Below are 26,947 nucleotides of genomic sequence, written 5' to 3'. Positions count from 1 at the left end.
AATAAAGGTCATTGAACTGGCCATGACAAAGACCATGGAGCCAGTCATTGTTCTGTTTTGTTCATTTGTTGACTATCTACAGTATACCAACACACAGTTACGAAAAGATGTTATCATGATGTACTTGTATCCAGTTCCTCATACAGATACCGCCTTATTCATAAAAAACATAATGTCATTCGCGTTTTAAATATATTTTTGGAAATATTGATTTATTATCAACATATACCTAACTCATAGTAAAAATAATACTTTGACCAAAATTAAAACAATTTCATTAACTTTGTTCCCTGTAAGTTACACAGGCACTAAAAACTTAGTTAAAGTCAAAGTCAAAAATCATTTATTTATATAGGTAACAATTTACACTTCTGAACGTCAAAAAAATATACATAAATGCTTCCAATTTTACATTTATTGCCAGTTCTCAAAAGGGCGTAGAACGGAAGAGAAGAACTGGCAATAAAGTCTCACCCACTCTTTTTAATCGCCAAGTTTATGTCTTACACAACTTTCTAAAGAAGTATTAAAAATAAAAATAAATCAATAGCTCTACCTTTTTAGGTCTGGGCCTCAGATTTAATGGGCCAGTCGACTTTTTGGGTCTAAGGCAAGACGGTTTCCTCACGATGTTATCCTTGAGCGTTCGAGCGATGTTAAATACGCACATAGAAAGAAAATTGGTGCACAGCCGGGGCTCGAACCTACGACCTCTGGGATACTGAAGCCACTAAGCCAAAATTATCAATCCACCAGCATGAATGTCAAGTGGATGAAGCGAGAAAGGACCCTGGTAGAGACCCTTGCTTGCCTTCGGAAGGCATGAATAAATAAAATTGCCTACATATTTTTAATATAATCCCATTTTGTATATCTGCAATACACTTAACAAGAAAGCAGGCCATCTTTAGATTCCTCTTCACTTGGTGCTCCTCTTGTCTTGTCCTGTGCCAGAAGCTTGCGCAGCCGCTATCAACATCCTTGAATCTTACCACACCTGAACGAGCCTTTTTAGATTTAGATTTTAGTTCTGGTAAAATAATTCTAGTGAGTGCTATTGCGCGTTAAACTAAACCGTGCTAAGTGAAAAAATATATCACAAGTGCTGTGTAACTTAATAGAGACTGTGTGTAGTGTTATTGGACACTTTGTGGCATCACTCTTATCCCTAAGGACGTAGGTTCGATCCCTAACTGTGCACCAATGGATTTTCTTTCTATGTCCGTATTCAATATTCAATCGAATGGTGAAGGAAAACATCCTTAGAAAAATCGAAGGCGTGTGTCAGGTTTGGCTAATCATGGAACAGATACAGATATCTGAGGCCCAGACCTATATCTATATATATAAATTTGTTATTTCCCATACTCCTCCAAAACGACTAGACCGATGCTTATGAATTGTTTATGCATATTCAGTAAGCCTGAGTAATTGTTACTATCTATCTTTCAAACTCCTAAGTGCCCCTCAAAAATTTTCTTTTATTTTTTAGACACTTTTCTGTTTTTTTTTATGATACAGCATACAAAACACTAGGGGTGTATTGACACCCCTGTACGATCAACCCCTATTTTTTATTATTATAGTAGGTTCTTTTTATTGAGCTAAAAATAATGTTTTCTGGAAATAATATACATGTCAAAACAACATTCGCCTAGTAACCTACAAAAAGTAGTTTCTTTCAGTAAATATGGTTAATTTGAAATTACTTAATAAGTTAAATGTCTCAGTAGAGTATGGATTTATATAAAAATAATCGCAATTTTAATACATTTCTTACGATTTGTAAACAAAATCAAAATCAGCGTAAACGTGTATGCTGCATTTGTCCTCGGGCGGGGTCAACGCACGAGCTGGTTCATTACCTGAATAGAGCGATTATGTACAGAGGTTATTAAAAAGCGAAAATGTTTATTACTTTATTTGGTTTGATTGGCTCCTTACAAACGTTGTGTAAAACAAAACTTGGTGATAAGAAGAGTGGCGGAGAGTATATTGCCAGTTCTTCTCTTCCGTTTAAGGCCCTTGATTTGAGAACTGGCAGTAAATGTACAATTGGAAGCATTTATTGTATATTTATTTTTATTGACACATAAGTACATTGTGTTATCTATATGAATAAATGATTTTTACTTTTGACTTTGGGTTTATAATAATACATTACAAAAACGATTTTAGGAAGTCATTCTCATATGTTGTACTATGATAAACTTTGTATCGAAATTGTATTCGTTTTTGCAAATTAAAGGAAATTAAAGAATTATCACTGATCTGCACAACTCTCGCTAAACGTAAATTAATCAACCACCTCCTCCACCGTTACAAGTGTTAGAACAGGGATGTATTAGTTTCCTTATAAAGCTCGTGTAGCTGTCGCGAGGGGGGTGTTTAGGTCGGTTCGGGGCATATGCCCCCTTCGGGTCGTGTTCTTGGTCGCGCCCTGCTGATACATGGCGGGAAGGCGGCGGTGTTATAGTACTTGCAGCGCTGCAGCGTACGAGAAGACATGGCTCTATTCGCTGTGCGCAGCCGATGTTGGGGTCATGTCCGAGCTGTCAGTCCTGTGGTGAGGGCCAAGGAGTAATCTCAACTTGGCCCTAGTGTCGTAGTCCGTGCTAGACTGGCGGCTCGCGGTCAAGCTCCCCGGGGTAACCGGGGAACGCCCAGCAATGCGACCAGCGGTCGAAGCCGCGGTTCCTGCCTTGGTGTCGTCGGGACACGTGGAGAAGAGCTCATCATTCTTATATTGCTCTGGAGGCCTGGAGTATAAAGTAATATTACGTTTGACATCTCTATAAACAATTACTCTGTGTCATAGTCTATACTTTCCGGTTCGGGAGGTTTTTTACTTTTATTATTTTAATATAATTATAGTTTCCACACTAAGGTCAGTATATGTTGTCGTAATAACTTCGTCAAATACATATTTACAGTATTCAGCGTGCGACTCTCATCCCTGAGGTTGTAGGTTCGATCCCCGGCTGTGCACCGATGGATTTTCTTTCTATGTGCGCATTTACCTCGAACGGTGAAGGAAAACATCGTGAGGAAACCGGCTTGCCTTAGACCCAAACAGTCGACGGTGTGTGTCAGGCACAGAAGGCTGTTCACCTTCCCTATTCGATTAATGATCATTTGGATCATGAAACAGATACAGAGGCCCAGACCTAAAAAGGTTGTAGCGCCATTGATGTTTTGTGTCGATTAACGAATTAAGTTCGTGGCGGTTAAGTTCAAATATAACTTGAAAGGTAACAATGTAATTAAAAGATGAGCTTATAACTAAGACAACAACAAAAACTAACTTATAGACCTCTGACAAAGAAGTCTATTAATCGAGGCCTTTGGAAACTTGACGAAAGGGATTCCAGTTAATATATTTTAGTTATTATACTTTAAGGTTAGTTATTGTTTTTTGAAGTGAAACTTCTTTTGCGGCGTTGTGAAACAATTTCGCGTCACATTTTCCGTTACGCGCCATTCTTGTTGACCGCGGTTGATTTGAAGAGATTTGAAGCCATTAATTTTTTTGTGTTTTTTTTTTAATCATGTGTCTTAACTACGACATGATGGAACATTACGATCTAGCCTAACTTAAGACTAATAAGTAATTTAAGTCTAACCTAATTTACTAAAAGAATTGTTATCATAAGTAAGTGTCCAATAACACACTCTATTAAAGGGCAGACATTCTGTTCTTGTGTTCAATTTTTTTTTCCATTCACTGTTTAGCACTTAATATTAAAGTACTAACACTAATTCACTAGTTCAAATGGTTTTTTCCTTTTCAATCTTCTGACTAGGTTAGGCACACCACTAACCTAACCTGGTTAGGTTAGTGGTATTTTGAGTGTGTGTGTGAGAGGGATTTGAGTGTAGACCTAGCCCCACAGTCCCCGCGTCAAGCTCGATATCCTTGGCGCGGGTCTGCGCAAGCGCATTTTCACCTCATACAAAAAAAAAAATAAGATTAGTGGTGTCAGGGGGTTGAATTATCTTTATAACAAAAATATATATCAACGATTACAATGATAGTAAATCTATTACAATTAATTAAATTATATATTTGTATTCATGTCTATGATAATAAAAGCCTTTTGTTAATCTTAATCTAATTTAAGTTTATTTAACCAATTTCTGTAAACTCGCATATAGTAGATCATTTTTCGAAAAATAAGGTCAAAAACAAGATTCACTCCTTACGTGTATACAGTAGTACATACACACTTATTTTTTTTGGAAAGCATCCCAACTTAAATCTTTAATTAGTGACTCGACTCCAAAGGGAACAAAATGTTAGGTGATACCGTCCAAAGGCTCATATTGCCAAATTGTGACATATGTGTAAATCTTGGCAATGGATTTAATCAAATTGATTAAACTTAGGTTAGAGGTCAAAGTGGGGCACGGATGGAGTACTCTTAATTTATTCATTGAATATAATATCGTAATCCTACAGATGATATAAACTATATAACTAAATATATAGCCAAATATGAAGACATACAAAAAGGTTCAAATATTTACGAAATGCAAAAATCCATAATAATTTCATACATTTAACTAAGTGGTGCTCATGATGCAGGGGATTTTTCTCTATGAATATTCTTAATACCTACTTTCTTTCAATTTTCCACAATTAGTGGTAGTTGTATGTGTCCGTGCGTAATACAAAATTGTGTTTCATTCGTTTTTATTTATTTATACTTTGTTACCATAATAAACATAATTATACAAACAAAAAACCAAAATTAAGTCTTACCAAGCGATTTCTTCCAGGCAACCCTGATATGGGAGACAAAGCCTACAGGGTAAAGTACAAAAAGTGCATAATTAATAATTAAAATGAAACTCAGAATAACATGCAACTAAAACTAAAGGAAATACGCTTCGTAGAAGCGATGTTAACGTTGATAATAAATACGTAAATACACAACACAGCCGTGCAATGCTGGGTTAGGATAAAGATAACTAATTGTATTTGATTCTTTCCTTTAAATTATTTGTTAATTTTAGTTTAATTTTAATCTTCAATGTGTCTATATTAGTTGTAAAGATCCTTAATGAGAATATACGACACTATTGCCAGTTTTAATTAAGAAAGCAGGCGTATTTAGGTTCGCGTTCCATTAAGAGCAGGAGTGCTCGCTCGCTCGCTTCGCATTTATAGAAAGCGATATTCTGGTGGGATCTTTTATTGGTGGGCAATTTTAAATCGTTTGAATGGTTTGATTGTTATAAATTTACAGTTTATATGTCACTGGCCTTAGTATATATATATGTGTGTTAATGATTTAATTATGTTCGACGTCCTGGTGGATAGAAAAACTGTTCACAGTTTGTGTTTCCACCACATCAACTTCCTTTATATTATGAACACTTATACAATAAATAAATAAATAAATAATTTGTTTTATAGTTGATCCGCAACCTATTATTAGGGTTTAATATCGATATTGTATCAAAAGTCTCAATCTTTCTAGGTAGTCTCAATTCGACCCTTTTTTCTGTTCGTGGATAACTTCGTGGTTTATTAACAGATTTTGATGATTCTTTTTTGTTGGAAAGAACGATAGATCGAGAAAAAACCTTCGAAAATCTATTCGAAATAAAAAAGAAAATGAATTACTTATTGTTATGATTGCGAAAGTTGTTTTTTTTTTGTTAAAAACTACATTGAACTTAAATATAAATTAAATAGATATTATATAACATTATCTCATTATATGTTTCTGTTAAAATTAGTACTTCTAAGCCCAACAATAGCTTCATTCCAGTGGAGTATTTAAAACGAAATATATATAAAAACTGGGTGACAACAACGTGACGAAACAAAACTGTCGTAGTTTTACAAAAGGTGTTAATAGAATCACAAATTGTGTTTTTTTTATTCAATTTGATAATAAACTTTAATTATGCTGGACGATTTACCACGATCCGCATTACAAGACATTTTCTTTATTATGAATTATGGAATCGGTAGGAGTCAGTGGGAGATTCCTCCTATACTTTAAAGGGATCATACTCCTTCCATAAACAGCGACGATGCACCAACTAAAAGAGTCGATGGGGTTTGACTACCCTTCTTGTGCGTGCTTGTGTACAGAGTACACATGTCAGAAGTGAAACTTCTTTGTAAATTAATTATGACTAAGGTAAAAGCCCCAATAGATCCTGAACCAGTATATGATCACTCTATGTATTTGTATATCTATATTCACACTGTATACGTGCTAATGATGATATAAATAAATAAAAACTCTGCGTTAACTGTATAAGACGTTATGCGATAGCCATCTAAAGTTCTTATATGTAACTACTAAACGAATACATCAACCAACAGCGTGTGTTTTATCTCAATCTCCCTTTCTCACTCTCTCTCTTCGCTCTCTCCCTACTCTTCGTCAAAAACGCTGCACATCTTCGTGACGTTTCCGTCAAAATTTTACCCTCATACGCCTAAAGAAGTTTCACTTCAAAAATGTTGTTTCTTTTTGCGAAGCTATATATATGAAGCTTATCTGTTGGTGGTAGCGATCCGTTCTCGCCCAACGTTTAATCAGACTGCCTCAGGAGTTTAAGGGTTTATTGGTTGTGATAGAACACCCAGGACTTATAACCAATTGTGAAAATATATACGAGTATGAAAGAACGTATGTTCATATGTAAATGAATTTGATAATAATGTGGAGCTGGACATGACGTTCTAACTAACGGACTTATATGAAAAGCATCACCTCGAAATCCACAACTGAGAGTTTTAACGTATTTTTCTCCAACACTATGTGGAACCTGAAGTATTTCTGAATCAATTCGAATTAAGGTTCTTCAATAAAAAATCGTACCAATTCATTAAAGGCGTTTCCAAGCCTTTTGAGTGTCCACGGATGGTAGATGGTATCTCCAAATCAATTCGACTTTGGATCCTTCAAACAGCGTACCAATTATTAAAAGGCCGTCAACGCATTCGCGAGCCTTCTGGCATTCAGTGTCCATGGGTGGTAGGTATCTCCAAATCAATTCGACTTTGGGTCCTTCATCCATGGTCCATCATTATGTGGAACCAGCTGCCCATTGAAGGATTTCCAAACCAATTCAACTTAGGATCCTTCAAACAGCGTACCAATTCTTAAAAGGCCGTCAACGCATTCGCGAGCCTTCTGGCATTCAGTGTCCATGGCTACCACTTAACATCAGTTCTGTGACACAAAAAACAGAAGCACCAATCGTAAAGACATCGTCAAATGTTAAATGTTAAAGAGGTTAAAGTTGTATCAACCAGGTTAGTAATTACTAATGCTACCGAAGGTTTTATGATGAGAATGGCAAGTGTCCAAAACATGATGGACTGAAACAGATGACAACACACAAATGATTGTTTGACAGTGCACATTATTTATTGTTACACAAATAGAACATTGTAATCATAAATTGTTAATAGAGAGTTTTTTTGCTAGGCATAGACCAGCAGAACAAGGATGATCGCCTTCTTGTATTTAAAGTGAAACTTCTTTAGGCGTATGAGGGTAAACATTTACAAAAACGTCACTAAGAGTGCAGCGTTTTTGTCGAAGGAAAGGGAGAGAGCGAAGAGAGAGTGAGAAAGGGAGATAGAGATAAAACACACGCTGTTGGTTGATGTATTCGTTTAGTAGTTACATATAAGAACTTTAGATGACATTGTCGCATAACGTCTTGTAGAGTAAACGCAGTTTTTTATTATTTATTTAGATTATCATTAGCACGTATACAGTGTGTATACAGTGTGAATATAGATATACAAATACATGGAGCGATCATATAGTGGTACATGAACATCTATTGGGGCTTTTACCTTACTAATAATTAATTTACAAAGAAGCTTCTGACATGTGTACTTTGGACGAACTTTTAATAACAGAAGCCAAACGGGCCTGGCTTACCTGATGTTAAGTGATATCGCCACCACAACCACCACAGCATAATTCTGATCCAGGGCTAGTTACAACCACAACACACACATTACACACTTAAAATTTACCTTTTTTCTTTCCACAAGTTTTTATTACGTATAATTTTTGTTTATGTGTTTCCTTAGTAATAAATATTATATCTGTATTATATACTGTAGACTGTTTATATGATGTATTGTTTGATAAATAAATCACCCTAGATGGGGCCGAGAGCGGCCGCCATCTTCCTTTAGACATGCATTAAGGACCGGATTGGTCGCCAAACTCCAAAAAAGTACATTGTTTCTTTCCATTTTTTGTCATCGTTTCTTGTAGTATGGCGAATGGAAAAAATATATGGTGCAGTTGAGTAGTTAATGTATCCATTTTGAAAGATCGATACACGATTTAAATAACTTCGCTCGATAGAAAAAAAATCCAAACATAGCCAATTTTTGATACTTTGTATTCATTTTATGACGAAAATGTGTATAGAACATGATTTTGAAATTTACACGATATATTTTATCGCAAGCCAAGTAATACATTTCAGAAAAAAAAATGATAAAATTATATTAATTTAAAGTTTTACATTACTAATTGTTATTAGGGGCCGGCGCGCCTCAGCGCTCCAGCTCTCCATTGCGTACCGAAGTCCACCCCGAGACACTGATGTAGCAATAGGGCCTTAACTTCACTGATTGATTGGCCTCAACTGAGCGTCGCCAGGGCTTCTTGGGAGTCTAATCTAGTGCCTACGGATGTGGTGGAGGTCCCTTCAGACGTGGCATATTCTATTGATTTGCTCTTAATGCAAAACCACGCCCAAATCGCGACCTTATCGTGGGAAATATGTGACATTTATAGTAATGTTCGATCACGATTACTCTATTGAGACAGATCAAATTTTCGAAAACTGTGTTAAAAACTATATGTTATCGAAAAGTTTGAAATGTAGTTAAACTTTTGTTGATAATTTTCATACACCAATAGCGGTGCAACATTTAAGGTCTTCAGATTTCAGTATGTGTTCCGTGATCAATCTCAAACTAACTTTCATCATATCGGTAACCAAGTAGACTTGTGAACCTCATCAGATTAGTTACATTTACTACCAGTCCGCAAGTTAAAGGCGTACAATGCGCAAAAAGAACTGGCAAGAAACTCTCCGCCACTCTTTTTAATTGCCAAGTTTTGAGTCATACAAATTGTTTGTAAGACAAAGAACTGTTCTAATAGGCAAGTAGGTGATAGGCCTCCTGTGCCTGACACACGCCGTAGTTGGCCTCTTTCCTCACTTCCTTACGAGAGCGTGTGTTGCATGTGCACATAGACCAACACTGCTCAAATTGTCATTCTTTTTCTTCTCTTAGTGCCTCCAATATTGTCATTAAACAGCTTTAAAAAGTTTAACAACATTTGGCTAGTTAAATTTGCGTCTGTTAGGTGACCACAAAAACGAAAAAGTATCTCAAAACACCAAGGAAATGCTGCCAGTGGAAACTGCCACAGGGACCAAACGTTTCAATTTCTTTAATTATTACATAAAGAATATTGTTAATACTATATTTTTATGTGTTTAGATTAGAAAGATTTCTGACATCTGTCATCTTTGAAAATGATAGCCTATGTATGTGTGTAATACATGCTTGTTCGTTGATACGACACAGAAGGCTAAGCATTTATGTATTTAAATTAATGAACACACACGGTCTGCCCCATCTGCCCCTTTGGTTCATTATTATTCCATTTAGGCGTTAGAACACGGCCCGAAGACGCACAGCCCCATAATAGTTGTCATTAAGAAAAACACTTTTTGAACGGATTGAATGATTATTAGGAGGGAAAATTTACTATTATTATAAACTTATAATTATTTACATAATTTAAATTTTTTTCCGACGTTTCGCGGGCTTTTCAGCGTGCGTGGTTACGGTGACTCAAGACAAGGTTGTAATTGATTAAAAAGATGACACTGTAGACACATACAGTCCATTGAAAAGCGCAAATTCCGCACCACATGGAGCTCTTCTCACCTCTGGGTCCCGCCCAGTACCAGCTCCTACCACTTGATCGTATTCAACGAAGAGCGGTTCGAATCGCCGACGACCTATCCCTTTCCGAGCAGCGTGATCTCTTGGCTGGCTCTCGAGCATTGAGTGTCCATGGGCGGCCGATGAGACGCCTGCCGCGTTTGCCTTTTCTATAAAAAAATGTTAACAAACATAAAGAGCTAACAGATAAGTGGAGCGAAGCTTTTCCGCACTCATTAAAGTTTTTCCGATGGGACCCAGATACATGACTTACGCATTATTGGAGTTTAATTCACTCAAAGGAAAATGGGTATGAAGATTGTGAATGAACAAAAACGAAAATTCATTTATAACACTATTGTATTTATGATAATAGTTAATTCATATTTAAAAAATAATGGCGCTGCAACCTTTCAAGCTCTGGGCCTCAGATTTCTGTATGATGATTCAATCTAATTAATTAAATTAAAAATTACCTTACCTGATTCAAAAAACATTACATTTTGTACTTATATTCTAAAGGTTGTAAACATACAATAGGCAACGAAACGTTGAGCTACAATGTTCATTTTGGTTAACCTTACACATAATATACTTCTATGAGCACTATCGTTTAAACTAGGCCTGGCCTGTATCTTAAACGCTAGGTCCTTCCAGTGTCAAAAAGAAATTGGTTAAGTTGTTTGTTATTAGATGTTTAATTATTTATTGTTTATTAAACTAAATTAGGGTAGAATCTATTTAAGTTGTTGCAATGTGTTAAACAGTAGTAAATGTGAACTTCGATAAAGATTTTTAAGTCTTGTGGATGAGAGATTTGAATACGAGATATGAATTTAGTGTTTATTACTGTTTGACGCGGCGGCGGCGGTCCAGGCGGTTGAGGGAATGGAATTGTACCTAACAGCAAAACTCACCCTCAGCCACATCCAATATATATGTTTTTTTGACCCAATAAAAAGAACAACATGCTACTTTATTTTAGCTTAGCTTCCTCCGCCCCAGAACGTAAGTCACCGAGGAGGTAGCAATTATAAAAAAAAAATTGGCAAGTATTTTATCGGCCTGTGCCACCATACATATAGAAATACCATTGGTTTACAGCTGGTAATCGAACCAAATGACGAAGAAACATCGTGAGGGGGAACCTTGCCTTAGACCCAACACGAGGGCGTGTCAGGCAGGGGAGGATTACCAACCTGCCTGTTAGATTGACAAATCATGAAACAGATCTGAGAACAAGACCTAAAAACGTATCGACATTTATGTATTTATTTATAATACCATAACAGCAAGCAAATGCCGTAGTTGTGTTGACGTTATTTTATATCAAACGTCGTTTTTGTATTGTTCTGAGATTGTATAAAATGTCATTTGTTTCGGAGACAGTACTAAGCAGTCTGTTAAGGGAGCCTGGTGACACAAATTCATTGTTCCATAGGTCTGTGAATAACTATCGTTAATGTACATTAAAGAAACTATATATATTCAATCATTGTTATATTTTATATCATTAACAAGTTTCTTAACCTAAATAGTAGTATTACGATTATTAGATATTTTGACCGAGAAAGGCGCCAGCTCTGGTTGTCACCGGTCCTATCTACCAGAAGCGAACTTATACGTATTCAATAATATCTGTTACCCTGAGCATAATTTAATATAATTATACATTCGATATTATCCAAGAAAACATAAACAGTGTGAAAAACAAGCGAATGACGCGGATGTCATCAAGATAAATTTCCTGTTCCGCCGGAAGTTCAGCCATCTTGCCAACTATCTTGTCAAAACGCGAAATATTCCGAGTTTATTAAATTTCTTGATAAATAATTTTGCCCGTTATTGTGGAATTTCAATTAGACACTTTCGTGTAAAAAATTAGTTATGTCGGGCTGTGCGGGCGGCGTCTTTGTGCAGTGTTCTAACGCCTAAATTGAATAATAATGAACCGAGATGGGGGAGACATTGTGCTTCATTCGTTTACATAGGTGATCAGCCTTCTGTGTCCTATCAACGAACATGCATTTGTTAGTGCACACATACATAGGCTATCACATAAACAATATTCCTCCTTCAGTCGCACTCTTCATTTCTGAATCGTGTTAGTGGTGCCACTGTCTCCTGTCTTCGGCAAGCCCCTGGGTGATGGACCTGTAAGGGCCTTCACTGTATAGCAAGAAGGGGATCTATCGCGAGGTCTGGTCCCTTGATAAGTTTTTCTAAAATTTCTGGACCTCTGTGTGTTGCGTGTCCAAAAAAACTAAAGATCCGTAGGTAATGAAGTGTGAAAAGGAAAAGAGGAGTAGAAAAGTGGAGCAAGAAAGTATTAAACTGGTGCCCAAGTTACAATATACGGAAAGGAGAAGACAACTTTGGAGGTGGAGGGACTAGGTTAAGGAAACAGTGCAGGTAGGAAAAGATTAGAAAGAGGCTTTTGACAAAAAAGGACATACAGATACCTAGGATATCCAAATTAAAATTCCAGGACAAACAATCCGCGTGAGTCATTTCTGCAAAAACCCTTCATCTTTTAGTCGATATCAACTCCGGGGAAATAAATACAGATAACACAACTTTCTCTACAGATGTGATGCTTTGACATTCAACACCTTTTGTCTTCAGTCACCGTAACCACGCACGCTGTAAAGCACGCGAAACGTCGGAAAAAAGTAATTTAAAATTATGTAAAATAATTATAAGTTTATTAATAATACAAGCTATGTTAACAGAAGACAATAAAAATCCTAGGTATCTAGGAATTATGAAAATATAAATGTATTTAAATAAACCTGAAACAAAGGTCTTTATTATAATTATTACTAGTCTAATTTCCTAACAATTTGTATTTTAATTTTATTTCCTACCATAGAAGTAATATAATAATACAAAACTCTTTATTATTGACACACTAACGAAATCTATCAGAGAAATCCAGGCCGACATTTACGAGTTCTCTTTGAAATCAAGCAATAAATCCCTTTCCGCAGATCGATAAAACGTCATTGATCTATAAATGATCTATAGATCGGCGCCATCTTGTATTTCCGAAGCGGGCGCATCCGCTTTGCGCAGTCAAGCGTAAAGACCATTGGAGCGTGTGATATGGATCTAGAATTATCAATTATTTTATTATAATTTATCTAGTAATATTTCTTAATCAACATAATAATAATAATAATTAAATACAAAATGAAAACGAATTACAAAAGTATGGCAGTGTACGCTGGCATTATCTGGCTGTATTGCGATACTTATTCATTACGGAAAGCTCAGCTCTGGTCTCCTCGTTTAATTAGCGCCTGGGTAATTAAAATTACATTTATGTTTCACATTTATAATAAGACATAGTTACATTTCACTAACTCCTGCAATATTTGGTCGTAGCACGATATATAGCCTAAGGATATTCTAGAAATATACTTTTAAATGCAAAAGAATTAATGTTAGATATGTGGTGTCGTGAACTTTTTTGTAGATACGAATGTCCTCTATAAAACTGTAGTACATCACTTTGCTCTATTGTCAATGGTTTCCACAGCGTATGCGATTCAGTATTTTTATTGGTATTCACAATTATTCGGTCGTAGAGCGATGCTAAGCCTTTCTAGAAATTTTTGGTAGAAATATAGTGTCGCGAACTTTTTTCTAGATATGAATGTCCTCTATAAAACTTTAGTACAGTAGTATTGCTCTATTGTCAATGGTTTTCGCAGCACATAGGAATCTTTATTGGTATTTACACCTTGGGTACGCTATCGTAATTTCATTCATAAAACAATTATTTATTTACATTAATACATACATACTAGATTTTCTTTGCATTATTAAGCCAATACGATAATGTCGAAATTAAATATATTATATTGAGTACATATGAAAAAACAGTATTTTTGTTGAGTTTTAGTTTAAAAGAATGTTATTTTTACGTTGTTTAATTAAGGTAGTTTATCTAATTGATACGTAAGATACACAGCTTTGAACTCACTCTGAGAAGACAAAGAAGGAGATCGGAGACAGCTGAAAGTCACGCATTCAACGGGTATCTGTGCAACTGGTTCTGGCACATGGTATCGTAAACAACCTGCGCCGTAGCACATAGTTCATCATCATCAGGGTTCTAATGGTGAAATAAATTTTTAAATCAGTCCAGTAGTTAGGAGCGTGTTCTATACAATGAAATCTATAATTTTGTGTAGATAATATCTGAATATTGTAGATAAAAAATCAAATCATTGTCGCTTCATCCTTTTTAGGTCCTGGACTCAGCTTTCTGTATCTGTTTGATTTGTCAATCTAATACGCAAGTAGCTGGTGAGCCGTGCCTGAAACACCTTTTCTTTTTGGGTCTTAAGCCGGGTTTCTCACGATGTTTTTCTTCGTACGGACAAGTGTTAAAAACGCACATAGAAAGTTCATTAATGCACAGGATCGAACCTACGACCTCAGGGATGTTGATGCCACGGCCAACTCTGCTCTCAACTACATAAGAACATATAAAAGTTACAACCACGAACTTCGCATTTATTTATTACATTAAGCCAAAACATCAAACCCTTTCTAAGGAATGATATTATTTATTCATAAATATAGCTATCAAACTATTCAATCACCTTCCCAGAAGTGATAGATCTCATCCGTGTAATGTTTTTAAGGGGAAGGTGATATTTGTGTCATTCAGGGAGAGTATTTAGACCATAATCAGATATTATCTACACGAGTTCAATCCATAATAGATTCCAACAAGGCTGTGAGCGTATGTTCCACTACAATGTATTTAAACAGTTGTTACGCTAGCTATCAAACTATTCAATCACCTTCCCAGAAGTGATAGATCTCATCCGTGTAATGTTTTTAAGGGGAAGGTGATATTTGTGTCATTCAGGGAGAGTATTTAGACCATAATCAGATATTATCTACACGAGTTCAATCCATAATAGATTCCAACAAGGCTGTGAGCGTATGTTCCACTACAATGTATTTAAACAGTTGTTACGCTAGCTATCAAACTATTCAATCACCTTCCCAGAAGTGATAGATCTCACCCGTGTAATGCTTTTAAGGGATAGGTGATATTAAAAGGCATGGTGTCATTATAGGGAGACTATTAAGACCATAAGTTTTCACAACAGTTATAAATGACTTTGCAGGGCTATTTTTATGTAACTAATTGTGCGGCTTCTTAATTAATCAATATGAATGTACTTTGAAAATAAACGATTTATAATAAAAATATTACAAAAATCGTTGGATATTTTATTGAGTTTATCGTGTTTATCACAAAAAGTGATTTGAAGTACCGTTATATCTAACTTGCATACCCCCGCTCGTAGACAATACAGCTTTCAAGTTTCGAGATTATGCTTTTAGGCTTTTGAAAATATTTGCCAGGTTTATCGCAAGTGTCTCGAATGGAGTGCTTCTAGGACCTGTGTTTTACATTGGAAATTTAAGATTTTAGTGTAAAGAGGTATTATTCAACTCCTCCTCAGGTGTGTCTCCTTAACCTGAAGGAAGAAAGCAGTCCAAGCACTGACAGCCCGAAATTCAAAGTTAATTTATTCGTATAGATAACGGACAAGAACTTGTCAAGTTTTACCATCCCTATGCATTACAATTGTTCAAAGGAAAATGTCGTAAACCACAACGTCATTAAGGTTACATAAAAAAATAATTCTGCTAAATATATAAAGAAATATGTACATATTGTTACGAGCTAGGGGATCGGATAGAAAATGCCGTAGATTTCTTCAAAGGTTTATTTCTTGATAAATCAATGAGGAATTTATGGGCACAAATTAATTGCAGAGATGCACTTAACACACAAAAACACAGTCACTAATTACTTCACTTATGCACACTTCACACTGTACTTACGTTTCGGCTCGCTTATATATCCCTGGGAATAATTCTAAACAATATTCGAGAACTTTCTAGGCGGGCTTGCTACTGAGTAGCGATTGCACAATTCTAGAACGTCCGCACTCTTTGTCTCTTTCGCACGTTGCTCCGTCCTTGTCGTACGGCGTTCTAGAGTGCTCAGTCTAGTTTCGAGAAAGTTCTGATCTTCTCTCTCTCTCTCTCGTATCATTTCGTCCTTGTCTCACACCTAGAAAGTTCGGTCTAGAATATTCCTTCATCAAAGGGTTATACCTAGGCCTGATAACGCCTGAAAACGGGTCTCCTGAAAACTGCACCACTCTACTACACATGTTCTGAAACCGACTGAAAAAAGATTTCAGCTTCCTGAAAACTAGGGTAACATTATGGAAATTACAATTTTCTAATATGTGATTGACCCTCTGCTGAAACGGTCAGAAATCATATTACAGCCTGCTGAAAAGTTCTCTAACTAGTGGAAAAATCTAGAAACATTGCAGTCGACCCGTCTTCGTAACAATATGTAATATTTAGAATAATGATGTGGAAAAAATGTCTTAATTTTAAGTATTTACAATTTTATTAAAGTGTACCTTTAACGCTGTATTGCAATACTTATTCGTTAAGGAAGCCCCAGTAACTAGGCGCCTTATATCTTTTATAAGCTCCTATAAGTCTATAATTAGTATCTTTATACAAATTTCAATAATAATTAAAATTTGTTCAACAAATACTCGGGCCTTCAAAACGCCTTTGTGGAGTATTATTTACATTTTATTTATTTAATTCTATATCTACAGCATTTGTAATAAGTCCTTTTATATAATATGACATTTTGGTATACATAAATGTTAAAAAAATGTGTGTACAAAGTACACATGAAGTTATTACTAAGGTAAAGCCCCAATAGACGATCGTTCATATACCAGTATATGATAATTGTATTTGTATATCTATATTCACACTGTTTACACACCGTATACGTTATGCGACAGTCCTAATATGTAACTACTAAACGAATACATCAACCAATAGCGTGTATTTTTTCTCGATCTCCCTTTCTCACTCTCTCTCTTCGCTCTCTCCCTTTCCTTCGTCAAAAACGCTGCACTCTTAGTGACGTTTTTGTAAATGTTTACCCTCATACGCCTAAAGAAGTTTCACTTCAAATACAAGAAGGCGATCATCCTTGTTCTGCTGGTCTATGCCTAGCAAAAAAACTCTATAAACAATTTATGATTACAATGTTCTATTTGTGTAACAATAAATAATGTGCACCGTCAAACAATCATTTGTGTGTTGTCATCTGTCATCAAAAAGTTCCACGTCAAAAAATACTAGTTATTTTTGATTCGCAGAGAAAAAACAATGATCAGCCCACTGCCGAATATATCCAGGATAACACTGTTTACTCCGTTATAATCGCAAAGAATTCGAAGAGGTGCCTGAACTCCTAGGTATATATGTTCTCCGCCAATAAACTGTTATATATAGAATAGTCAAAATCTATATTAAAAGATGTTTGCGTAATTGCTTAAATTAATTCAGTTGAAGTATTTCATATTTTATTACCGAATTGATGATAGGGCTAGCACAATCGTCATCAATATTTTAATTAAAATATCATTTATTTATTTACAACACAAATATACTAATATTCTTAACCTACATAGTAGTTTGGCATCATTTCCTCGCTGTATTGCGATATTTATTCGTTAAGGAAACCACCAGCTCTGGAGTCACCAGTACTATCTACCAAGCGCCAACTTTAATCTTCAATTTGTGCCTGCGCACTTTTACCCCACAGCATAAGAGTCTCTACGGCAAATGGAACAAAATCGAAGTTGGAGGAAAGACTCTTAAAATGACGCGAGCTGTTCCTCTCCCTAAAATATGGCGAGGGGGCCGATGGATGGCCATGCGTGATACTCGTGAACGGGCTAAAGCTGCATGCGGTGTTGAATTGAACACTTGAATTCGTGTATGCGGTGATGTTAGTTATTATTGACTATGTACTTGCGTGTTGTTCCCACGTGAGTGTATGTCCGTGCTCCTATTTCACCATGCCTCCTGCTGATGTCATGTGGAACATGGTGTTATGGTTACAAACGTTGTGTAATAAAAAAAACTCGGCGATTGAGTGGCGGAGAGTTTATTGCCAGTTCTTCTCTCCCGTTCTACGCCCTTTATTTGAGAACTGGCAGTATTTTTTTTAACGTTCATAAGTGTACATTGTGTTGTGTATAAATGATTTTTGACTTTGACTTATATGTTTCATCCGAGGGAGGTGAGACGGGACGTGAAAACGTGAAAACAGTTGCTTACATTTATTAAATGAAAAATATTATCTGGGCTCAGTGAAACGACGTCCAGTCGACGTCCATCCTCAACTGAGTGTAGCCAATAGAAGTATTCCTGATCTTATTCCACAAGATCCCTTGGCGTTGCATAGAGATGTGAGGGCTGTCTGCATCTTATACCGTATTCACACTCTATGTGTTGAGGGTTGGTCGAACTTATACCAGCTGATGAATGTGTCATCATTGTCGAGACAATACGAAATTCCATTCATATCAGCTCGACGTCCTTGAAAAAGCGTCCCAATTCTTATAAGGCATTTACGAGCCCTGGTGAGCATCCTGGCCGTTTGCCCCTGGTCTATAGAACATTTTTTATTTTTCTAGTCATGATTTAAATCAGCTAATAATTCGTCGTAATTTTTTTATTTTTGTTACAGGTGAGTGAAACTTTTATACTTACACAGGAAATTCGGTGAGTTAAACGCTTTTCCGCGTTTTATTTACACAACATGCATTCAGTAGTACAGGATCTTCTCACACCATCAGGGACTGAGGAAATGTTAAGTGATGATACTGTACGGAGTTTCTTATACAAGTAATTAAATGAAAAACACCAGAATTTCCCAAATTCCATCATTCATTCATCAACCTAGGAGTAGTGATTCGTATTCATCGCGAATATTACAGATAAAACACTTATCCAGCTTGGTGGTTTGGCAGTGGGCTGATACTTAATCCGCTGTTTTCTAGTAATTTTTTGTTACATTTATGACGTAGACATAAAAATTTATTACTAACGAAAGACACATAATAATAATAACAAAAAAAAAGGAAGAAAAATAATTAAAATATTAATGAAGAAGGTAGATTTCAAGTGTGTAATGTGTGTTTGTAACTGGCCCTGGCTTAGGATTATGTTCACCATGAGTGTCATGTATTTTAGAAAAGATATCTTGTAACTGCATTGTATATGTGGTGAACTTTAATAAACGAATAAAACGCCAGCCCTATGTATGATCTATGGTTAAATCAAGCGCGTGCGACGAGCGCATCAGACACAAATTTAGATCATATATTAGAACACGCGTCCGGGGTACAACTGATAAACATAGTGTTGTGTATGTACTAAAGATCTCAATGTAGTTCTCTATAAAAACGGAAATATCTTCAATGTTTTAGCTGCTAGGTGGTGTAACTCATATTTTTTACACAAAACATTCTCAGAAGAGTCAAGCTAGCAACAATCATAAACTCTACGTTTCGTTCATATTAACTATCGATCCATAATGACGTCATAATTACCGTAAGTAGCGCAGGCCGTCACGACGGTCCGCACAGATTCTGGTAACATGATAACAAAATTTACTTTTTTTCGATAATTAGTTTGATGAACCAACATTGTCATAAAACATCAGGATCCAATGATATGTTCTGTCGCGAGTGTCAAAATTGGATTTTGACAGCTGACAGTTCGCTTAAGTCGACTCTGAAATCTGACAGCACTGACAGATATGGACGGATGAATGTAAACAAAACAAATTCTATTTTTTTTAAACAAAACTTATATTTTAAAAAATCTCTTGCTTTGACGACATTTTGACCTTTGACACGATAATCTCTTATTAAATATATATAATACTGTTATTTTTTAATTTTAAATTTTGTTGAACAGACTATTAATTTTGCTTTATTTTATGAAGTGAAAACTTCTTTCCTGTTGTGTTTCACATCATTATCTGTATAGATTGTAATACACATCGTTCAATTATTCAATTAGATTAAATTTATCATGAATTATATAAATACTTTTTGAAGTGAAAACTTCTTACTACACTTAATTTAATGTTTATACATTGTATCATTCTTGCTTTATCATTATCTCCCACTTTAAATCTTATGAATTTATGTGTGTGTCTCTTTTTGTGTCAACGACTTTCAAACTTCTATTATTTTAGTTTTTATCAAAATTAAACAGTAATATTAGGGGCCGATCAAGTATCTCTTTGATTTTCTTGATTATTCATTTTTACATACATATATTTTTTACACATATGACACGCACACAGTGTCTACGTTTGAAAGCGAAATGCATTAAAGAGGATTTCTACAAAAAGTATACGCTAGTATTTATTTATACTATACTATTATATTTTTGAGGACTTTGCTTACTTTTGCTGATAAGAGGTGGGGGGGGGCATAAATTATTACATTCGTTAATAACAAAACTATATATTAATGATTACAATGATAATAATAATTCTATTACAATTAATGAAATTCTGTAATAATCTTAGTATAAATAACTATATGTCTTTGATAATAAAAGCCTTTTGTTAAACTTTATCTAATTTAACTTTACTTAACCAATTAAACTTAAAAAAATTTTCAACAAATAAGGTCATAAAGATGACTTACTTCTACCACGAGTGAAGTGCACATATTTTTTTAGTTTATGGCCTGGTTACGATCTAGTTTGCTACGAACTTATTAAAATTTCAAACCAAACTAAAATTACTTTAACTTCAATTAAAATAAATCTGCTTGCGAAAGGATTTTCTCTGAAAATCTGTAGAGATTAATTTAAAAATTTGTGTTTTAAAATGTTTCCACTGATCGATATTTGTGTGCGTCGGCATGTGGCGCATCTGTCATCTGTCAACTGTCAGACGCCATCTGACGGTCTGATGGATCCTCAATTAATTATTAATTGCCATCAAGCGATGTAACATCTGTATTTGAGTGTAAACGTTTTTCGTACCTGGCTTTTCCATTGCTGAAGAAAATATTCATGTTGTCCCAGACCTAGAACCTGTAGTAGTACATAGTAGCTTATTAAAAAAAACAAACAAACTAAACCACTACACGCAACACTCGTCTAGCGAGTTTGCTTATCTTGCAGAAGCCGCTTACAAATTATTTGAAGCCGTCTATTAAGTATGAAAGTTTACAATTGTTTAATTACTGTCTTAAATTCCTAATATTAGCGCGTTTAACCAGTTTCGAAGAGCATTTTGGAAGAAGTTGGGACGGCTGAGGCCGTCGTGTATTTCGTTCGGATTATTTTCATGTAAATAAAAACATTATTTGTAAGGAGAAAGTTCTTTAAACACTAAACATTATTTTCGTTTTATTAGGCTCAAATGTAGAATATTTATGGATTGGTCTGTGGAGATCTTTTTGCAATGGGAGGTTTAGGTTATGTGGTATTAATAATACGACTTCCCAATGGGATTATTTAACATTTGCTCGAACGTTAAAGAATACCATCGACAGTTAAAGGGGTTGAATTAGATCCAAAAAGTCGACGGCGTTTGTCAGCCACAATTTTTGGTCGTAGTATCAAGAATCGCTTCTGGACAAGATGGCGTCGTCATTTGACGTTCACGCATAGATTTTCTGACAAATGAATGAATACTTACACTCAATACAATTGTATTTTTCTATTAAGTTTCTAAAGTTATGATTAAAACCCAAAAAAAAATCTAAGAGTTTGTGAGCAATTTTATTATAATAACGAAGTAAGAAATGGTTCAGTAATTCCACACTTAAGTAAAAACGTGCTGTTAAGTTTAGTAAAGCATAATTCAGTGTAGCAAGTGACGTCTGGGATCGTTTTTACGACACTGCCGGTGCAACTTAAAGCCTACGGACAGAGCTTTCCAAACTTACGAAGGAAAATTGCAATAAAATTGCAGTGACGGTGAAGTTGGTCTTAGGGTCCTTCAAAAAAAGAGTTTTTAAAAGGCTTTTAACGTCAGGTCTCCCTGTCCGTTTGCCCCGAAAAAAGTATATATTGTTACAGCAATATATTTCTTTTAAAATCGGTTCACATTTCTTAAAAGTTTTAAATTTTCGGTCAAATGCTTTCCAGTTTATATTTATTCTATATATATTCTTAGGGATCAGAAGCGGTAAATATTAAAAAATAAACAACTTGCTTACAAAATGATTTTATCTAACTAACTACAACAATGAAATAATACATAGAACAACAACTAAATACAACCGAAACGTCCGTCACGTCCAAGAGTCAAACGCAAAATGACTCAAATCCTTTTTTTTAAATGGAATCTCGCTGTTCACCTTAAGGGCCTTTACAGCTCAGCTTTTACACACCAATGGGTTGGGATGATGTTTAGCCTTGTCGAAGTGGCGTGTGGACGCCAACTTCACCCATTGAAACTATGGTAGGGAGGTCCAGGTCGAGGTGGAGATCGACGTTGTCCTGTGCAGGGTGGTACTGAAAAATCGATCTTTAGATGACCAAGACTTCTTGACGCCTAGCGAGAAGATTGAAAAGGGGAAATCCATTACAATTAGTCTCAATGTATGTAAGTCTTTAGTGCTAAGAGAAGAGAATAGAACATAAGAACAGTGTCTTTCCCTTTTTAATCTTAAGTTGGGCAAATCTCTCCTTGGGTAGATTGCCTGGCGAACCCCGAGGGCCCATTTTAAGGCATCTGAGGGGCTGAGGTGTTTATTGGGTGGGGTCTCTCTATTTGAGTGTAAACCCCGCGTCAAGCTCGACGTCCTTGGCGCGGGCCTGCGTCAGCGCTTTTTCACCTCATTTAGAATATGTTGTATACCTCTATGCACAGATAATTTATGAAAAAAAAAAAGAGTTGCCTAAGACACATTTTGGGTCGCAGAGTTAACAGTAAATTACTAATTTAATTACGATATGTTCCATTACTTTATTTCTAAATTTTAATTTAAAAATTAGCAGTTTGAGAACCTCTATCATCTCAAGTAAACGTCGAGCGCCATATGTCTGGCGCGAAGCCAGCTCTTGTAAATAACGCTTAGTCGGTTCGACTCCCTGCACGTACTAATTAACTGTTTTGATTTAGGAGGACATTTTATTTGTCAATAAATCTGATTTATATTGGATCCTTAGATAATAATTTATTTTTTATTTATGTCACGCCTTCCTCCACCGTGGATCTCCACTTGCCACGGACTGACCTCTCTCGCTTCATCCACGGCATGGCATTCAACATGCCAGAGATCACGCCGCCTCCGTCAAGTGAATTATCGTCCTCAAAACTGTGTTCCTCGCTGACCATGATGCTCCTCCATGCGCTACCGAAAAGAGAGAGCATGGACGAGAAGAATTGGCAACTCTCTGGTGCTCCATTATATACTCCGCTCCAAATGTTTCCTTGCTGACCATGATGCTCCTCCATGAGCTACCTAAAAGAGAGAGAGAATGAACGAGAAGAATTGGCATCTGTCTGGTGCTCCATTATATACTCCGCTCCAGATGTTTCCTTGCTGACCATGATGCTCCGCCATGAGCTACCGAAAAGAGAGAGCATGGACGAGAAGAATTGGCAACTCTCTGGTGCTCCATTATATACTCCGCTCCAGATGTTTCCTAGCTGACCATGATGCTCCTAAATGAGCTACCTAAAAGAGAGAGAGAATGAACGAGAAGAATTGGCAACTCTCTGGTGCTCCATTATATACTCCGCTCCAGATGTTTCCTTGCTGACCATGATGCTCCTCCATGCGCTACCGAAAAGAGAGAGCATGGACGAGAAGAATTGGCAACTCTCTGGTGCTCCATTATATACTCCGCTCCAGATGTTTCCTTGCTGACCATGATGCTCCTCCATGAGCTACCTAAAAGAGAGAGAGAATGAACGAGAAGAATTGGCAACTCTCTGCCGTTCAATCTGACGCACACGGGATCTAGCGCCACTTCATTAAGCTATGGAGCAAAACGAATGTTCTATATCGTGTTAAGAGTAGGTACAGCAACAATCTTACTTTTACGAGGTACGGCAATAAAGTTTACGCAACGCGAACCGTGAAATTGATAATGTTAACATCGCAATAAATATTGTTGCTTTTTCATTTAAAAACCAGGAGTTGTGTGGGCTTCAGCCTGCACCATTCCCTAGATATTTCTACTAAATACCATCCGTATCACATCGACGTCCCTCGTTCCACAACTGAGCGTTTTCTAAGGCAGTTCTTGCCGCGATATGTGGAACCAGCTGCCCTATTTCCGACCCTATTCCACTTAGGGTCCTTCGAGAAAAGAGCGTACCAATTCTTGATGCGGCAACGCATTTGCGAGCCTTCTGCAATGTGAGTGGTATCACTTAACACCAGATGAGACACTTGCAAGTTTGCCTCCTGTTAAATAAAAAAAAATGTAAGCCGTCACGGGCCGCCTGGCAGATGTGAAACATCGACATTATTTTGTAAAAGCAATATGCAGAAAATAACATATTGTGATAGGAACTAAATATGTCGAAAAAATTAGGATGTTTTCCAGATATCGATAACTATCTATTGGATAAACATTTATTTTCATTAAATACAAAAATTTACGAATTTATTTCAAATCGTGACCACTCAATTCGTTTAATCAGTGACTTCGGTAATAGTTATATTCGATGTTGCCTCTGAGGACGGTATTACTGTGACAATTGGTCGATGGTAACTGAAGTATGTTACAAAAGTATTGGACATAACATTAATAAATTTTAATTGGCTTCAATATATTGGTAAACTCAAGAATCGTAGCTAGTTATTTCAATATATTACTAAAATCGTAAATTATAAGTATCAATAAAGAATGTTTCACAATAAATTTGTTTGTTAATTGTTACAATAATAATTATTATTGTAACAATATATACGATATATATACATATATACCATCGTATATATATACAGATATCGGTTTTACGTGCGTCTATAGATGTTTCACATCAACAAGTTAAACTCGATGAAACAGGTATTACACCCAAAACCCAACATGTCTGGTACGAGGCTCACCTACTTTCCTTTTCACATGAAACAGCCACTAAGGCCAAGACGTAGAAGAGGTGGAAGAGTCAGGAGACGAGAGTTTTGCAATACTCACTACAAATGAATGATAGTTAAGGCGCTTTCAATTGTACAAAATCGACTTATGGAAAAAATGTATTACTCAATAAAAGATTATTTGCGTGAGACACTGTAGTTGATATAGATTTAATAACATTTGATATGATATGTACGATACAATTCTCTCATTTCCCTTGGGAGTTTGTTTCTAGAGTGGTTTATCTTCTGGATCTTCTGGTCTGACGCTGAGCTTAGTTCTGTTTCGAGTACGACTGGTGAATTATATATACATTTATTTTATTACCCCTAAGACTTGATTTGTACGTGAAAAATTTATTGACACAAGGGAGTCACACCTCGTCTGGCATTAAATCTCCAGAGTAGGAGTAACATACTCATTAGAAGGGTATAATTAATTCAAATAAACTGCCGTCTCATCTAAATTACATTTACGTCTTCTGATTAAACGGGAAAGAATTTCATCAATGTTTATTAAACATTTGCGAAGTTTTATCACTTAACAATTGTACGGGATACTTACTTCGGATTGTATTCGTTTTAACAACAAAATTAAGCTAAGCGAAGTTAGAGAATTATTACTAAATAAAATCAAAGCCCTCGTTAAACGTAAATTAATCAATTAAGCATTTTATAAATTTGACGAATACTTAAATTATTCTAATGCTTTGGATTGATTTGCTCCAGTTCAAACAATTTGTATGACTCAAAACTTGGCAATTAAAAAGAGTGGCGGAGAGTTTTTTGCCAGTTCTTCTTACCCGCTCTACGCCATCAACTTGCGAACTGGTAGTAAATGTAAATTTAGAATCAGTTTAGCATATTTTCTGTTGAGGTTCATAAGTGTGTTTACTGATATGAATAAAGATATTTTGAGTTTGAGTATACAAGGTTTTCTAAAAGCTCTTTTGTTTCAATATGCGGTTTGGTATCAGATAGGATTTTATTAAATAGTTAAGTATTTGGAAGTCTACGTTAAACAATTATTTTTAAGTTACGCGCCATCTTTCATCATTTTGCTGTCCCTACCACGGTTGATTCGAAAAGATTAACAAAAATAAATAATAACAATGATACTAATAATTCTATTACAATTAATGAAATTCTGTAATAATCTTAGTAGTAATAAGGTAAAATGAGATAATTCTTTTGTTGAACTCTATCTAATTTAACTTGATGTAACCAATTTCTATAAAGTTGCATATAGATAGACTGGGTTACGCAAAACACGTACATGGCCGAGTGTCACAGTGCAAACAGTGATGGGGTTTGGAGGAGGACCCAAAACTACTGAGAAATATTTGTGTAAACGAATCTGAAATAAATTTTATTATTATTATATTAGTAACAGGCAAGATTAGAATCCATATTGTATGTAGATCTAATACGGCCATAGATTATGGAATAAAAGATTTAATTTGCGCCGCCCGCCCGCCCAATACAATGGCTGAATGGCGATTTATGGCGTAGCATTGTACGTTTGTGCATAACAGCGTTTTGTTAGAAGGAAATGCTTTCCGATACAATAGCTTAAATCCTTAGAATGAAAATGGAGATGAAAAGTCAGTTACATCGGACACAATTGCGTTTTAGCTTCAGTTTAGTTCCTATATTGCCCAGATTATATGTTTTAATTTACATATAATGATAATAATGAAACCTCATTTATTACTTGAAACATCGTCCATACAAAAGATATTATGATTAAAAAGTAATACTTTATTCGGCTGTTTCACGATGGTATGGTTTTGCGCAGCACCACTATGTGGATCCAGCTTCCCACTGAAGTATTACGTAACCAATTTGACTTACCGTCGTTCAAGAAAAGAGCGTAGCAATTCTTAAAAGGCCAACAACAATCGAAAGCCTTCTGGCAGTGTCAGTGGCTCCTTTCCTCCTGTACATGCGTGTGTCATGATGCAGGTGATTTAGAGCTCTGGAT

At 35.8% G+C, this 26,947-nt stretch overlaps 1 protein-coding gene across 4 annotated transcripts in view; it reads left to right on the top strand.

The window, feature by feature from the left end:
• The window catches only part of LOC123718237 (RNA-binding protein Musashi homolog 1-like), a 92,118-nt gene that overhangs the window by 13,960 nt on the left and 51,211 nt on the right, over nt 1–26,947 (top strand). The window lies entirely within an intron of this gene.

Source organism: Pieris brassicae, chromosome 14 (genome assembly GCF_905147105.1).
Source record: "Pieris brassicae chromosome 14, ilPieBrab1.1, whole genome shotgun sequence".
In the NCBI taxonomy this organism is placed as follows: domain Eukaryota; kingdom Metazoa; phylum Arthropoda; class Insecta; order Lepidoptera; family Pieridae; genus Pieris; species Pieris brassicae.
The sequence above is the reverse complement of the archived record's forward strand: the minus strand, read 5'-3'. Positions and strand labels throughout refer to the sequence as shown.